Source organism: Ornithorhynchus anatinus, chromosome 7, assembly GCF_004115215.2.
Source record: "Ornithorhynchus anatinus isolate Pmale09 chromosome 7, mOrnAna1.pri.v4, whole genome shotgun sequence".
NCBI classification, from domain to species: domain Eukaryota; kingdom Metazoa; phylum Chordata; class Mammalia; order Monotremata; family Ornithorhynchidae; genus Ornithorhynchus; species Ornithorhynchus anatinus.
Genome location: NC_041734.1, coordinates 53,832,414 through 53,848,602, shown reverse-complemented (window position 1 = coordinate 53,848,602; position 16,189 = coordinate 53,832,414).

The following is a 16,189-nucleotide window of genomic DNA, read 5'->3' as shown; positions in this document are numbered from 1 at the left end:
TTCCTTGTCATCTCACCCAAACTTTGCTCCTCAGGTGATAGATATCCTCTTCATGGTAGACAGCACCATCATTCCTGTCTCACAAGCCCATATCCTTGGTGTTATCTTTGATTCATCTCTCTTATTCAACCCACAAATTCAATCTATCACTAAATTCTGTTGTTCAACCTTCAGACATGGCTAAAATCTGCCCTTTCTACTTCATCCAAACTGCTGCCAGGTTAATTGAAGCATTTATCCTAACCCACCTTGATTACTGTTATCAGCCTCCTCCATGACCTCCTTCCCTCCTGTCTCTTCCCATTTCAGTTCATACTTTACTGTGCTGCCCAGATCATTTGTCTATAGAAATGTTCAGTCGGTGTTTCCCCACTCCTCAAGAACCTCTAGTGTTTCCCATCCACCTCCTCATCAAACGGAAACTCCTTACCATCAACTTTAAAGCACTCAATCACCTTGCCCCTCTTAACTCACCTCGCTGCTCTCCTACTACAACCCTGCTGGCACACTTAGCTTCTCTAATACCAACTTACTAGTTGTACCTCTATGTTGTCTATCTCGCCGCTGACCTCTCTCTCATCCATGTCCTGCCTGTAGCCTGGAACACTCCCCCTCTTCACTGTTGACCGACAGTTACTCTCCTCACCTTCAAAGCTTTAGTGAAGGCACATCTCTTCCAAGAGGCCTTCGCTGACTGAGATCTCATTTCTTCTTCTTCCACTGCCTTCTGTGTTTCCCTGATTTACTCCCTTTCTTCATCCCTTCCTTAGCCCCAAGCACTTATATACATATAGGTAACATTTATATTAATATAATAATGATGTTGATATTTGTTAAGGGCTTACTATGTGCAGAGCACTGTTCTAATCGCTGGGGTAGATACAGGGTAATCAGGTTGTCCCATGTGAGGCTCACAGTTAATCCCCATTTTACAGATGAGGTAACGGAGGCACAGAGAAGTTAAGTGACTTGCCCACAGTCACACAGCTGACAAGTGGCAGAGCTGGGATTCGAACCCATGACCCCTATATCCATCTCCCTATCTAGACTGTAAACTTGTGGGTAGGGACTGTATCTCTCAACTCTTATTTTGTACTCTCCCAAGAACTTAGTACAGTGCTCCGCATGCAATAAGCCCTCAATAAATACGATCAGTTGATTTGGCCGCGAAGCCCAATGCTAGCTATTTTGACAGACTTTCATTGTCTTCATTACTCTGGGGAGGTCTCTTTACTAGGTTGTTTATTTGAAACCTATTAAGCCCATCAAAGGTGACGGAGTTACCGTGGCTTACTCTCTCACTTTCCTGCTTGTTCTAGCACTGAACTTTTAATAACTAAATTCTATCCTCAGTAAGCTTCTTTCTACAGCAACATCCGTTGTTATGAAGTTTTACATAAGGTTTCATGCATAATGCATTTACTCCATAATAAACAGTGGTTATATTGCTATCATTAATAACAGCAGCTGTTTATAATAGAAACTTATATGAAACAATGCTGGTATAAAAATTTACTTCCTGAAAAAGCAGTGAAAATTTAATATTTGCTGCATTTGTGTTTATATATAGATATTAAAATATAATTGTGGTGTAATAACTCTGGCTCAAGGGAAAAGAAGAAAACAGTTTTAGCATATTTTGAGGGCTCTAGTGAAATGGTCCTCTAATTTTTTCAAAGCAACTTAGAATCTGTGAATCCCCAGCGTCTCATATTCAGATAACCAATCAGGGGTGCTTTGTCTACACAGCCTGGTTCATATACTATGCGCAGCACTACACACTAACATAATCTCATTTTCAGAGTGGAAAGAGGACTGGCCTGAAAGCCAGGGGACCTAGCTTCTAATCTCAGCTCTGCCACTTGCCTGCTGGGTGGCCTTGAGTAAGTCACTTCACTTCTTTCTGTATCAGTTCACTCATCTGCAAAATTGGGGATTCAATACTTATTCTCCCTCCTACTTAAACTGTGAGCCCATGTGGGACCCGTGCTTAGTACAGTGCTTGGCACAAAGTAAACACCAACAAATATCATTATTATACCATTTTTTTTTCTTTGCAGCACAGTGAAAAACTCTTGTATTAAAAATTTGTACTTCATCAAATTTGACCAATGCAGTTAAGACAGAGCAGGAATTTTTTTAAGGTGTTTAAGTGGGTACTATGTGTTACTCAGACATAGTCCCTGTCCCAAATAGGACTCACAGTCTGAATAAGGGGGTCACATTCTCCAGATAAGAAACTTAAAGTTCAGTAAGAGTGGGAATATGGTGAACCCTTCTATGGGTGAAAAAAGTCCAGTTCCAAAAAAGAGTTTCCAGAGTTTCTGATCCAAAAAACCCCCAAAAACCCAGCCTGGAGTGTTTGCATCTGCCTGTCTAGTGTAAGGGGCTTCATTTTTTGAGAGGTGACACTGAGATACACTCATTTTTATTTGGGGAGGGAGGAAAGCGTAGAACCCTGTATAGTAACATTACTTTGGGCATAGGAATCCACAGCCTTAGCCTTGTCAATGGGCTACATTAAGTGACTCTTGTATTTGCTGACCTAGTTTCTTCTGCAAGTTCCCAGAACTCCTACCCCTCCATCTGTTCCAAGAGTTTGCTGATCTATACCTGGGACACCTAACTGGAAACTTCTTCCCAATTACAAAACTGGATCTTCTAGGTGTGATCAGCCATATTCCTTTCCTGCGTGCTGGGGAGGAGAAGGGAGAGTGAGCTGCAGAAAAACTCCAAATATACCTACCTGTGTCTTGCTGAGGGATTCTGTGTACATCCCTGCCAACTATTAGCTCTAAAGCCACATTGTGTAGTGTTCAGAGGTGTACAGGGCCAGGGAAAAGATGAGTAAGAGCTTCCAAAGCAGAAGTGTAGTGATTTCCTCTCGCGGCACACACCTCCTCTGTGCATATTGGCCCCTCAGCTATGCTGCAGACAGTCCAGGGTTGAAGAGAGGCAAAATAAAATGAGATTCCATTCCACTGTTCTACCATCCTTTCCCTATTCCTCTTGGGCTTGAAACTCTCCTGGTCTCTGAGAGCTTTTCGGTGAGGGCTATTTGAGGGCAGTGCATTTTGAGAGACTCCCGCAGCGTGCAGATGGAGAGCAGAAGTCAAGGCCGCAGGGATGAGAACATCCCACTTCCTCGTTTCATCATTTGAATGAACCCCAACCCACCCACTTCCCTTCTTCCCAAGCACGGGAATAGCTGAAATGACTGTAGCTGTTCCAGCTCACCCCGGGATGGACAAAGAGTGAGTCACGCCCTGCCAATGTTCCCCTGTTCTATCCTGGCTGCAGGATGGAGAAGGATGTGGATACAGGGCAGCTCACCTGTCCGCTTTGGGTCTGGAGAAGAATTAAGCTGAATGGATAGAATGAAGGCCAACTTTTCCCAAACGGGTTTCTGGGTTAGCTTATTGTTCAGCTCTACAGGGCCAAGTCCGTCTAGTGGAGCTGCTCCAAGAACAGTCCCTGCTTCTCTTATCATTTAGTAGTGGGGCCTTTGAAGAGAAGGTTAAGCTGCTAATTGGCACTGTTATTTTCTCCATAAAACTCCAAGCAGCTGGATACAGGGAAACATACATAAGTGCTTAATCAATAGTATTGAGCTCTTACTATGTGCAGAGTACTGTACCTAAGCAAATGGGAGACTACACCACTGACTGGATAGAGATCTTTTTTTTAATGGTATTTGTTAAATGCAAACTATGTGCCAGGCACTGTACTAAGCCCTGGGGTAGATACAAGATGATCAGATTGGACACAGTCTCTCCCCTACGTAAGGCTCACAGTCTTAATCTCCATTTTACAGGAAAGTAAATGGAGCCACAGAGAAGTTAAGTGATTTGCCCAAGGTCACGCAGCAGACAAGTTGTGGAACCAGGGTTGAAATCCAGATCCTCTGACTCACAGGCCCAAGCTCTTTTTTCCCTAGGCCATCCTGCCTCTCCAACTCAGCTTCTCTACTTCTACGACTCCGTTGTACTGTGTTTAGTACAGTGCTCTGCACAAAGTAAGTGCTCAGTGAATAGCACTGATTTACTGATTGTTGTCAATCCCTTTGGCAGAATCCAGAAGATTGGGGGCTGGCAGGAATTTGATGGCTTCTGAACAGTTTCAGGAAGCGCATGATTGAAGGGGATTCTGCAGGGCCTGTCTGTCTTTGGCCACTGTTGGGCAAGTTTCCCCTCCCCTACCTTCCTCAAACCCTCCAATCCTGCCCAGAAACCCGCCCTTGAAGGCAACCCAGCTGGCTCTAAATCCTCAAAAACACTGTTTCAAAGAAACCTAAGTATTTTTACTTTAAAGTAATGCCTGCAGTTTGGGTGACCACTTGCCTCTTCAGGGAGAGCTGAATTAATTAACCTCGCACATTTCCCCAGACAGAAGTCCAAGAAACACCACCACTGGCTTCATATCCAGAAGCAGACAGGCTGAGGTCTTGTTTCCTAGTAAATAAATGCCTATTTAAGAAAATCAAAGCCTGAGTCACCAGCTCCTAAAAATAAAATGAAAAAAATTCCTACAGCCAGACAAACATGGGGGAACTTGTATATCTCTTCAGTGGCAAAGCCTAAACTAAGAAATACACTAAGGGACTAACAGAAAGTTTGGTGTCCAGTATTTTCTGGAATTTCTCTCCAACCATGGCAGCGCCTGCACATGTATTTGATCTTGGGGCCTTACGTATAGTAAGATACTTAGATATTTCAAATTGGAGGCACAGTCTGTTAGACTGTGAAACTTGTGTGGGACAGGGATTGAGTTCCAACTGATTACCTTGAATCTATCCCAGTGTTTAGCATATACGTGCTTAACAAATACTATTGTTGTTATTATTACTGCTCACATTAAATGGCTCCCACCCTTCCTTCTGCCAGGATCTCCTTCCTCCTCCAGGTCCCCAAGACCAGAGATTTGCCCATCCCACCTCTTCCAGAAGGCTTTCCACAGTTAATTTTTCTTCTCCTCAAGTCACATTCTCTCTCCCATTTTGACACTTTTGAACTCATTTCTCTTTCCACTTTTGCACGTTTTTTTATATACTGTATTATTTGAGCACTTTCTCTTCCTATTGAAAATGATATCCTCAATCAATAGTGCTTATTAAGCACTCTGCGCAGAGCACCATACCCAGTGTTTGGGACAGTAAAATAGAGTAGGTAGACTTGATACCTGCCCTTAAAGAACTTATGATCTAGCAGGGATATTTATATCCACTGTCTATGCCCTTTCAATGGATTGTAAAATCCTCATGGATAAGGAATGTCGTTTTCCACTATGCTCTCCAAAGTGTTTAGAACAGTGCTCTGCACAGAGTAATGAGCATTCAGTAGATACTATTGATTAACTATTGATTAAAATGGACCAAATACCAGGCTAAGTACCCATAGGTCAATAAATATTTAGTCTCTGGTCTACCAGGAGTTCATCATCGAAGCCAGGCAGTCACCTGGCACAAGTATGTCATTTAATTCATAATAAAGCAGGTCAAGTTCCAACAGTGTCAAAAAATCAATGGTAAAATAAATCTCAAACATAATTTGGAGGAGGTAGTTTTCAGGCATCGGACTGTGCCTGGTAAACAGTCCTAGCTGAGAAACAGCCTTAACCTATCCCATGCTCTAGAGTCTCTAGTAGTAGAAGTAATAGTATTTATAGATTACCCATGGAGGGTAATGCACTGTACTAATCTATCACTGTTATTTATTGAGCGCTTACTATGTGCAGAGCACTGTACTAGGCAATTGGGAAGTTCAAAACTGAAGTTACAGATGGGCTTCTGCCTGCCCTCTGCTCCTGGGTGCACTTGTCTGCCATGATGGTGGGATGAACCAAGACCTCAGACCACTGGCAATCCACCTCAGAGGTTGTAAATTGGTCAAAATATTTGATGATAAAGAACAGGGATTCAAATGATTGCATTGACACTTCCAAACAATAGAACGTTGACAGTGCGCTGACCTGAATCTGGGCCAAGCCCATTGCGCTTAACATGGAGCGATACTGAATGAGTGCAACATTTCCCAAACGCAAAAAGGGGAAGGTGGCTCAGGGCGTGAAGGGAAGGTCTGAAGAAGGAAATAATTATCCAAGTTAGATGACACAATTTTTCAGCCATTTTTTGACTTCTCTTTTCTAATTACCATTCCACTTTTCTTCAATATGTGTGTGGGGGGGGGGGGGGGGCGGGGAGGAGGTGTCCATACCTGTGAGGAGGTGCTGTGCTATATATTGTGTGCGCACCCTGAAGTGAAAGGAAGGAATAATAGATAACGATACATGCTCCCTCTACGGACTCAAATACAATCCCAGAAGACCAAGAACTTCAGTTGGCTAAGTTTCCTCATTCTACATACACAAAATTTGGAGCAAGATTGAAAAATTGAGACCTTTTAAAAGTCAGAACAAGCTTTTCTCAGGGAGGTTTGAAAGATAAGAGCAAAAGGTAGGTTCAACCGAGATGTTTAGGTATCTCTTAACCCAAGGTTAGCTTGAAGATAGTGTCTGTCGCTGGACCAGCAGTTATCTATTGAGCATTAACAGAGCACACAGGACTGTGCTTGATGTTTTGAGTTCTGTGGGAAAGATTGAAGGGGCCTGCCCCTGCAGATCTGAACATCTTACAGGGGAATCACACGAAAATCCAGACTTGATGAGAGTCTTGGAACCAGGAGAAGAAATGGGGGCCCAGAAAAATTAATGGCGAATCTTATAAAAAGGGCTCTAACCTCCCTGTTTAGATGATCCCATGGCGGGATTGATTCCCTGGGCACCATCCAGCAGGGTCAACCCTCCCTGCAGTATTGCCTAGTGGATGGAGTATTGGCCTGGTCAGAAGGACCTGGGTTCTAATCCCACTTCCACCACATGTCTGCTGAGTGACCTTAGGCAAATCACTTAACTTCTGTGCCTCAATTTTGTCAACTCTCAAATGGGGATTAAGACACTGAGCTCCAGGTGGGACAGGGACTCTGTTCAACCCAATATGCTTATCTACCCCAGTGCTTAGTACAGTGCCTGGCACAGAGTAAACCCTTAACAAATACCATCATTATTATTGTCCTTGCTCCAGACTCCCCTCTCCTTTACCGTAAATCTGGTGGCTCATTTGAAGCCCTCCATCTATGATTCCTAGCCCCTGTTATGCAACTCTTTCCTTTTCCTAGGAGTTCCAAGGAAGTGGGACACCTGGACTCATTGTCCTTCAGGAGAGGGTTCCACATGGGCTAGGGCAGTCATGTTTTTAAGGGTTCTAATCTGCTTCCTGAAAGATGTGAGAGACCCCTTAGAGTTTACTGTCAGTGGGAACGAGGGAGGAAAAACCTCTCAGCTGTAGCCAAAAGTGATGGTGGGACAGGGAGAAGTGTAGAAACCTGTCATCTCTTCCTCAATCAGTGGTATTTATCGAATGCTTGCTGTGTTCAGAGCACTGTACTCATGATAGAGTACAATGCACTAGAGTTGGAGGCATGTTCCCTGTACACAACGTGCTTACAGTTTAGGGGGAGCTTACAGTCCCTCCTCTGCTTTCTCCTCATCCTTGACTCTGTCAACCGGCCCACAGCACTTATGTACATCTCATATGAGAAGCAGCGTGGCTTAATAGCAAGAGCCTGGGCTTGGGAGTCAGAGGTTGTGAGTTCTAATCCCGGCTTTGCCACTTGTCAGCTCTGTGACTTTGCGCAAGTCACTTCACTTCTCTGTGCCTCAATTACCTCATCTGTAAAATGGGGATTAAGGATGTGAACCTCACATGGGACAACCTGATTACCTTGGGCAAGTCACTTCACTTCTCTGTGCCTCAGTTACTTCATCTCTAAAATGGGGATTAAGAATTGTGAACTCCATGTGGGGCAACCTGATTACCTTCTATTACCCCAACGCTTAAAACAGTACTTGGCACATAGTCACTATTATTTATATCTGTAATTTATTTATATTAATGTCTATCTCCCCTTCTAGACTTGTAGCTTCTTGTGGGCAGGGAATGTGTCTGTTGTTGTACTGTACTTTTCTAAGTGCTTAGTATAGTGCTCTGCATACACTAAGCGCTCAATAAGTATGAATGACTGACATGTTTCTAATGTTGCTACCACAGCTGAGTAGATCCTTCCAGGCCCTTATTCCTTTATCATGAGAAAGGACAGTTCTGCTGAAGCCAACTGGTGGAGAAAAAGAGGCAGAATTTGACCTCAGGTGCTGTTCTCCCCCCACCTCCCTCTTTTTCTTTTATCTCTTTCCCTCTCACCTGCTTTATTATCTCCCTCTGTCCCCCCCCCCCGAAACCCCCCCCATCTTCCCCTTGCTCAATCTCCCCTCTTTCTCAATCTCCCCTCTCTCTATTTTTTCCCTACCCCGGCAGTCCTTGCTATGTTACATTCTACTTTGGGTCCTGGGAAATCTGGCTTCCTCACTTCCTGGCAACATCCCTCTAGACTGTAAACTTCTTGAGGGCAGGGATCTATCAACATTACTGTAGTGTGTTCCCCCAAGTTCTTAGTACAGTGATCTGCACACAATCAGTGCTCATTTAATACCATTGATTACTGCCCACCAGCAGAAATCCTGATTTTTCTCAAGATTTAGTCCGGGTTTAACTTTTTCCCCCTGGAGCTCTTTGCTGAGCATAGGACAAGCTGAAGATCCAAGGCTGGTGCTTTCCCTCTGAAATGCTACTGGGGTCGGGGGGCAGCGGGGCATTTGAAATAGGCATCCACCTGCGTTCGGCTGCCTCTGATTCTCCCCACCACCTCCCTCCATTTCCGAGCAGAGTAGGAGGTTTGAAGCAGCGTGGCTCAGTGGAAAGAGCCTGGGCTTGGGAGTCAGAGGTCATGGGTTTGAATCCCGACTCTGCCACTTGTCAGCTGTGTGACTGTGGGCAAGTCACTTAACTTCTCTGTGCCTCAGTTACCTCATCTGTAAAATGAGGATTAACTATGAGCCTCACGTGGGACAACCTGATTACCCTGTATCTCCCCCAGCGCTTAGAACAGTGCTCTGCACACAGTAAGTGCTTAACAAATACCAACATTATTATTATCAAAAGAGGAGTCAAGACTTTCTTCTGAGGGGGAAAGGGATCACATGGCACCGATCACCTAAATCCCATTTGCCACCCCCCTGCCCTCCAACTTTCCTCCCTTCATCTCTTTCTCTCCACCCTCCCCAAATACAGGGTGGTGTGGCTTCCTCAAAGCTGCTGCCTTTGCTCCAGCCACCAAAAATAGGGCCTTTACCCCCACCACAATCCCTTGGTAATATGCTGCTTAAACACAGCTCTTTTGTTTGAAGGGAAGCTGAATCAGTCTAACTGCAGAGAAACTTATTATAAACTACTCTCTTAGAGTTTGGAGAGAGAACACTGGAAAAAGTTAGCAGATTATATTGACTGGCAATTGGCAGGAATGTCACTGATTCATGTGATTCAAGTTTTTTTCCCCTTGCTTTGTAAGAAATGAGCTCTCTGAGGATTTGTAATGCTTTCAGTGTGGTGGAATAGCCATAGAGCCACGACTACATCTCTCAAAGCACAGGAGAGTAGCTTCCTGACCTGGAGAGAGGTTATCGTTTGAATGATGTGCCTGAATTGGTGCTGTGCTTCTCCTGAATCGAACATTCGATTAGACTGTAAGACCGCCAAAGGGCAGGGACTGTCTCTATCTGTTACCGATTTGTACATTCCAAGATCTTAGTACAGTGCTCTGCACATAGTAAGCACTCAATAAATACTATTGAATGAATGAATGAACATTTCTGTTGGGCTGAAAATATGCCCTGTGTCCACTTAGGTTTGGTTGGGTTTTTTTGTTGTTGTTTCTTCCTTTTTAATTCCTTACATGTCTTTTCTTTGCCTGACTCTAAGGAAGTCAGTGTGAGAAGGAACTTTTTCAGGCCTAACCCATTTCCACGGGGCATCCTGAAGCCGTAATAGTTATCACCTTAACCAATGAGGTTGAGCCTCATGTCGATGCTGCTTCCTCTGAGAGCATGTAATCTACTATCTCTGTACATGAAAGACGATCTGCTTTGGAGGTCGTGAGACTTGGGTGACTTTCTTTTCTTCTCCTAAAACAATGCAACTGCTTCTGACCAAGCTGAATAACACCATTCCTAATAAGAGAATCCCAGCAGGCATTCTTTCTAAGAAGCAGTGTGACTTAATGGATAGGGCACGGGCCTGGGAGTCGAGGGACAGTGTGGCCTAGTGGAAAGAGCATGGTCCTGGGAGTCAGAGAGCGTGAGTTCTAATCCCAGCTCTACCATATGTTTGCTGCGTGACCTTGAACAAGTCACTTGACTTCTCTGTGTCTCTGTTACCTCATCTGGAAAATGGGAATTAGGACTGTGAGCCCCATTTGAGACAGGAACTGTGTCTAACCTGATTACCTTGTATCTACCCCAGTACTTAAAACAGTCCTTGGCACATAGTAAGTGCTTAACAAATACCCCCCAACTTTTATTATTATTAGAAGGACCTGGGCTCTAATCCTGGCTCTGCCATTTCTCTAGGTAACCTTGGGCAAGTCATTTAACTTCTTTGTGTCTCAGTTACCTCATCTGTAAAATGAAGGATAAGACTGTGAGTCCCATGTGGGAAATGGCCTGGGCCCAGCCTGATTAGCTTGTATCTATCCAGCACTTAAGACAGTGATTGGCACATAGTAAACACTTAACCAATACTCTTTTTTAATTTTTTAAATTTTTTATTTATTGCATCGTCGGATAGTTGCCCAATATCCATCCTAATGTTCAGGGATAGTATAATAGTCCCAACTCTTCTTCTAGTTATCCATTTTAGACTGATCATTTGTGAGAAGCAGCATGGCAGAGTGCATAGAGTACAGGCCAGGGAGGCAGAAGGTCATGGGTTCTAATTCTGGCTCTGCCACTTAGTAATAATGGTGGTATTTATTAAGTGCTTACTATGTGTGAAGCACTGTTCTAAGTGCTGGGGGAGATACAAGGTGATCAGGTTGTCCCACATGGGGCTCACAGTCTTCATCCCCATTTTACAGATGAGGTAACTGAGACACAGAGAAGTTAAGTGACTTGCCCAAAATCACCCAGCTGATAAGCGCCGGAGCTGGGATTAGAACCCATTATCTCTGACTCCCAAGCCAGTGCTCTTTCCAATGAGCCACGCTGCTTCTCTGCTGTGTGACCTTGGGTAAGTCACTTCACTTCTCTGGGCCTCAGTTACCTTATTTGTAAAAAGGGGCTTGAGACTGTGAGCCCCTCATGGGACATGGACTGTGTCCAACTCCATTTGCTTGTATCCACCCCAGTGCTTAGGACAGTGTGTGGCACATAGTAAGTGCTTAACAAATACCATTATTATTATTATTATGAATTTATCTAAATCCCTCTTGAACTCAGGGCTATCTTTGAGGGCACAGTTAATAATGTTGGTATTTGTTAAGCGCTTACTATGTGCAGAGCACTGTTCTAAGCGCTGGGGTAGATACAGGCTAATCAGGTTGTCCCACGTGAGGCTCACAGTTAATCCCCTATTTTACAGATGAGGGAACTGAGGCACAGAGAAGTGAAGTGACTTGCCCACAGTCACACAGCTGACAAGTGGCAGAGCTGGAATTCGAACCCATGAACTCTGACTCTCAAGCCCAGGCTCTTTCCACTGAGCCACGCTGCTTCCCTATAGTTGAAATGCCATATGCTGTATGAAGATGTTTTCTTTTACTTGGTTTGAACTTACCACCTTCAAACATTAATGGGACCCCTCAACCTGGTGTTGGGAAAATTTTGGTGGCCAAAACTTTTATGCTTGCCTGCTATTACCCTTCATGGTTAGTTTTGGTTTTAAATGGTATTTCCTGAGCACTTACTATGAGTCAAGCACTGTTCTAACTACTGGAGTAGATACAAATTCATCAGGTCAGACACAGTCCCTGTTCCACATGGGGCTCACCAGCTAAGTAGGATGGAGAACAGATTTCGAGGGTTGCGATCATCATATCCTCTGTCAGCCTGAAGCTTTCCAGAATGGAGAGTCCTCACATTTTCTTTTTATTGTTTTAAAGATCTTCAATTTATTTGGTCATTTTAGTTGTCCTTTGCCTTCAATGTGTCTTTCCTAATGTGTGCAGACCAGACCACCTTCCGTATTCTATATGTGGGGATATACTCTCTCTGGTTTTATAGGGTGCCCAAACAGATTTTTATTTTGTGTTCTCCTTCCTTCCTTCCTTCCAAAAATCCTGATGGTGGTCACACATTGGTAGGATAATTTGAAAGAACAGCCAGCACTGACTCCTCATTAAACAAAACTCACAAAAACTCCTCATTATTGGCTTCAAAGCTCTCCATCATCTTGCCCCTTCTTACCTCACCTCCCATCTCTCCTTCTATATCCCAACCCACACACTCTGCTCCTGCGGTGTTAACCTTCTCACTGTACCTTGATCTCATCTGTCCCACTAGCAACCCTTGGCCCACGTCCTACCTCTGGCCTGGAACACCTTCCCTCCTCAAACCTGTCAAACAATCACTCTTCAAAGCCCTACTGAAGGGACTCCTCCTCCAAGAGGCCCTCCCAGACTAAGCCCCCCTTTTCCTTAGCTCCCTTGTTGACCTCGACTCATTCCCTTTGCTCTCCCTCCTCCCCCCGCCATAGCACTTATATATGTGTATAACTATAATTCTATTTATATTTATGCCTGTTTACTTGTTTTGCTGCCTGTCTTCCCTCCCCGTCTCACCCCCTCGCCTGTAGACTGTAAACCCGGAGTGGACAGGGATTATCCTGGCAATCGGGAGTCTTGGTTTTAATCCTGACCTTGCTGTCTGCTTCCTTCATGACCATGGGCCTGTCACTTAACTTCTATGTGCCTCCATTTCCTCATCTGTTAAATGGTGATGAGTACATGTTCTGCCTCCCCCTTAGACTGTGAGCTCCATGAGGGATAGGGAGCTGTGTCTAATCTGATTGTATTGCTCTGCCACTTGTCAGCTGTGTGACTCTGGGCAAGTCACAATTTCTCTGTGCCTCAGTTACCTCATCTGTAAAATGGGGATTAACTGTGAGCCTCAGGTGGGACAACCTGATTACCCTGTATCTACCCCAGATCTTAGAACCATGCTCTGCACATAGTAAGCACTTAACAAATGCCAACATTATTATTATTATTATTGTATCCAGCTCAGTGCTTGACACATAGTAAGCACTTAAATACTTTGTTATTATTATTACTATTAGTAATTATCATTCCCTGAGATGAGTGTCTGACCCAATCCCTCTATCTTATCTTGCCCTTCCTCACACTGAGCTCAACAGCCTTTTTTCAGCCCTCCCATTCAACTTTGATGAAGTCTTTCTGTAGTTTATCCCTACCTAACTGGCATTTCATATTGCAAGGATTTTGCTCATTGCTTAACAGACTATTCCATTGTTTTAAACAATCTCTTTGGAATCATAAAATATATTCCACAAAACCAAGTTTGAACCCATGTGGACTTAGACACGTATTAGCTGCATTGGAAAACCCTATGGCTAATCAGTCACTTGTATTTAAGGTGTGCAGACACTGTACTAAGCGCTTGGGAGAATACAGTACAACAGTAAACAGACATATTCCTTGCTAGAAACATCTAATCATGTTGGTTTATGGGTTTCCTGATAAGAAGTGTGTGTATGTGTGTGAGAGAGAGTACACACCCAGAACTTGCCTCTCTGGAATAAACAAATCCAGAAGGAGCTGGTTTTGATAATCTCTCATATTTCACTCAAGCATCTCTGTGGGCGGGTGTGTCAATGCATCTCCTCTGGGACTACTGAACATGAAATAGGTATGTAAAATAACTAGCAAAGTGTAGGATAAAAAGTTACTGTTGTCTTAAATCACACGCTAAGCTGTTTGCTGTGAAAGGCAGCAGTTGATTTGAAACACAGGCAGAAAGAGCTGAAGTTCTGAGGCCGTCTTTGCGCCTTAGCTGGCTTCAGTTTTGTGTCCCGAGCACTGAAGTACCAAGCAGTCCCAGTGGCCGACTGCCAAACTGTAATATTTCCTTTTGCTGTTGTTCAGAAAGGCATTCAGGAAAACAATTGAACACCATAAGGGCCTTCCTGTTCCGGCAGGCGTGTGAACCACACAGTAAACTCCGAATGAGTCATCCAATGAGCTGTGAATTTCCCTTTCATTTGTAAATAGACTCTGCAGTTTCAGTAGTTGAAACATAGTGCTCCCAGACAGTGGAGCTTAGGACAGTTCCACTAGGTTAGCCTTTTCAGAATCAACCGTCCAACCCCTAAGGCACAACAGGATTTCCCCCTTCCTCACTAAAGTCAGTGTTTGTACAGGAAAATGTCACCAACCTCTTTTGTATGGGGAAACCCCAAACTTGGAGTTCTAGGCTACTGGGCCAGGCAGTTCTACAAAGCAGTGATATCGGTGCTTGCCTGAGTTGTTCTCCTTTCTCTCTTCATCCATCTTTCTTCTGTGCTTACTACACGTCAAACCCTGCTCCAAGTACTGGGGTAGAAACAATTTAATCAGGTCAGGCACGGACTGGAGGGAGAACAGGTATTGAATTGAATCCCCATTTTACAGATGTGAAATCTGAGGCCTAGAGAAGTTGCCCAAGGTCACACAGATCCCTGACTCTCAAGTCCCTGCTCTTTCCATTAGGCCATATTGCTCCTCATTCAAGAAATGCTTGAATTTCATGGACAGTTCAAGAGCAAATGACTGCTCCACACCCGATCAGCCAAGTGCTCCCTTAAATAGATATGGGGAGAAAGACCATTCCAAAATGCTCATACAAAAAAAAGTTTCATGTGGTCCAAATGCAACATGAGGTTGGGCAAAAACAGAATTCCTTATTTTCCAACCCAAACCCTGTCATCCCCCTGACTTTCCCATCACTGTAGACAGCACCACCATTCTTCCTGTCTTACAAGCCCATAACCTTGGCGTTATTCTCGACGTCTCTCTCTCTCTCTCATTCAATCCACATATATGATCCATCACTAAGTCCTGGCAGTCCCACCTTCATGACATCACTAAAATCCATCCTTCCTCTTCATCCTAACTACTACCGTGTTAATCTAATCACTCGTCCTATTCTGCCTGGCTTACTGTATCAGCCTCCTTGCTGACCTTCCAGCCTCTCTTCCCACTCCAGTCTGTACTTCACTCTGCTGCCCAGACCATTTTTCTAGAAAAACATGCAGGATATGTCACCCCGCTCCTCAAAACCCTCCAGTGGTTGCTTATTCACCTCTGTATCAAACCAAAACTCCTCACCATTGGCTTTAAAGCACTCCATCACCATGCCCCATCCTACCTCTTCTTGCTTCTCTCCGTTTACAACCCAGCCCACACACTTCAGTCGCCTAGTGCTAACTTTCTTGTTGTGCCTTAGCCTTATCTATGTTGTCACTGACACCTAGCCCACGTCCTGCCTCTAGCCTGGAATGCCTTCCCTCCTCAAATCCGACAGTTACTCTCTCCCTCTTCAAAGCCTCATTGAAGGTACATCTCCTATACCAAGCCTTCCCAGACTAAGCCTCTCCTTTCCTCTTCCCCCACTCCCTTCTGCGTCTCCCTGACTTGGTCCCTCGGCTCTTCCCTGCCCCCAGCCCCACAGCATTTATATCTTGTCTTGCCTTATGCTGTCAAGTCATCTCTGATCCATAGCAACTCCAAGGACACATCTCTCCCAGAACGCCCCACCTCCATCTGCAATCATTCTGGTAGTGTATCCATAGCGTTTTCTTGGTAAAAATACGGAAGTGGTTTACTTGAGTCTCCATCTTCTACTGTCTCCCATGCCATTGCTGCCCAGCACAGGTGAGTTTTGAGTTGTAGCAGATGGCTTTCCACTGGCTAGCCTCTGCCCAAGCTAAGAATGGAATGGGTTTGCCTCTGCTTTACTCTCCCGTAGCCGAGACTGGAAGAGTACTGGAAACTCCCCAGGTGTGGCCCTGAGAGGGGAGCACTTATGTACATATCCGTAACTTATTTATTTGTACTGATGCTTGTCCCTCCCCATCTAGACTGTAAGATCATTGTAGGCAGGGAATGTACTCCCCCAAGCACTTAGTACAATGCTCTGCACACAGTAAGCGCTCAGTAAATACTAATGAAAATGCTTATTCTCACTCTGAATACTTGTGAATGATACTCCACGGCTTTAGCTTCCTCATCTAAATTAGAGATGACAAAAC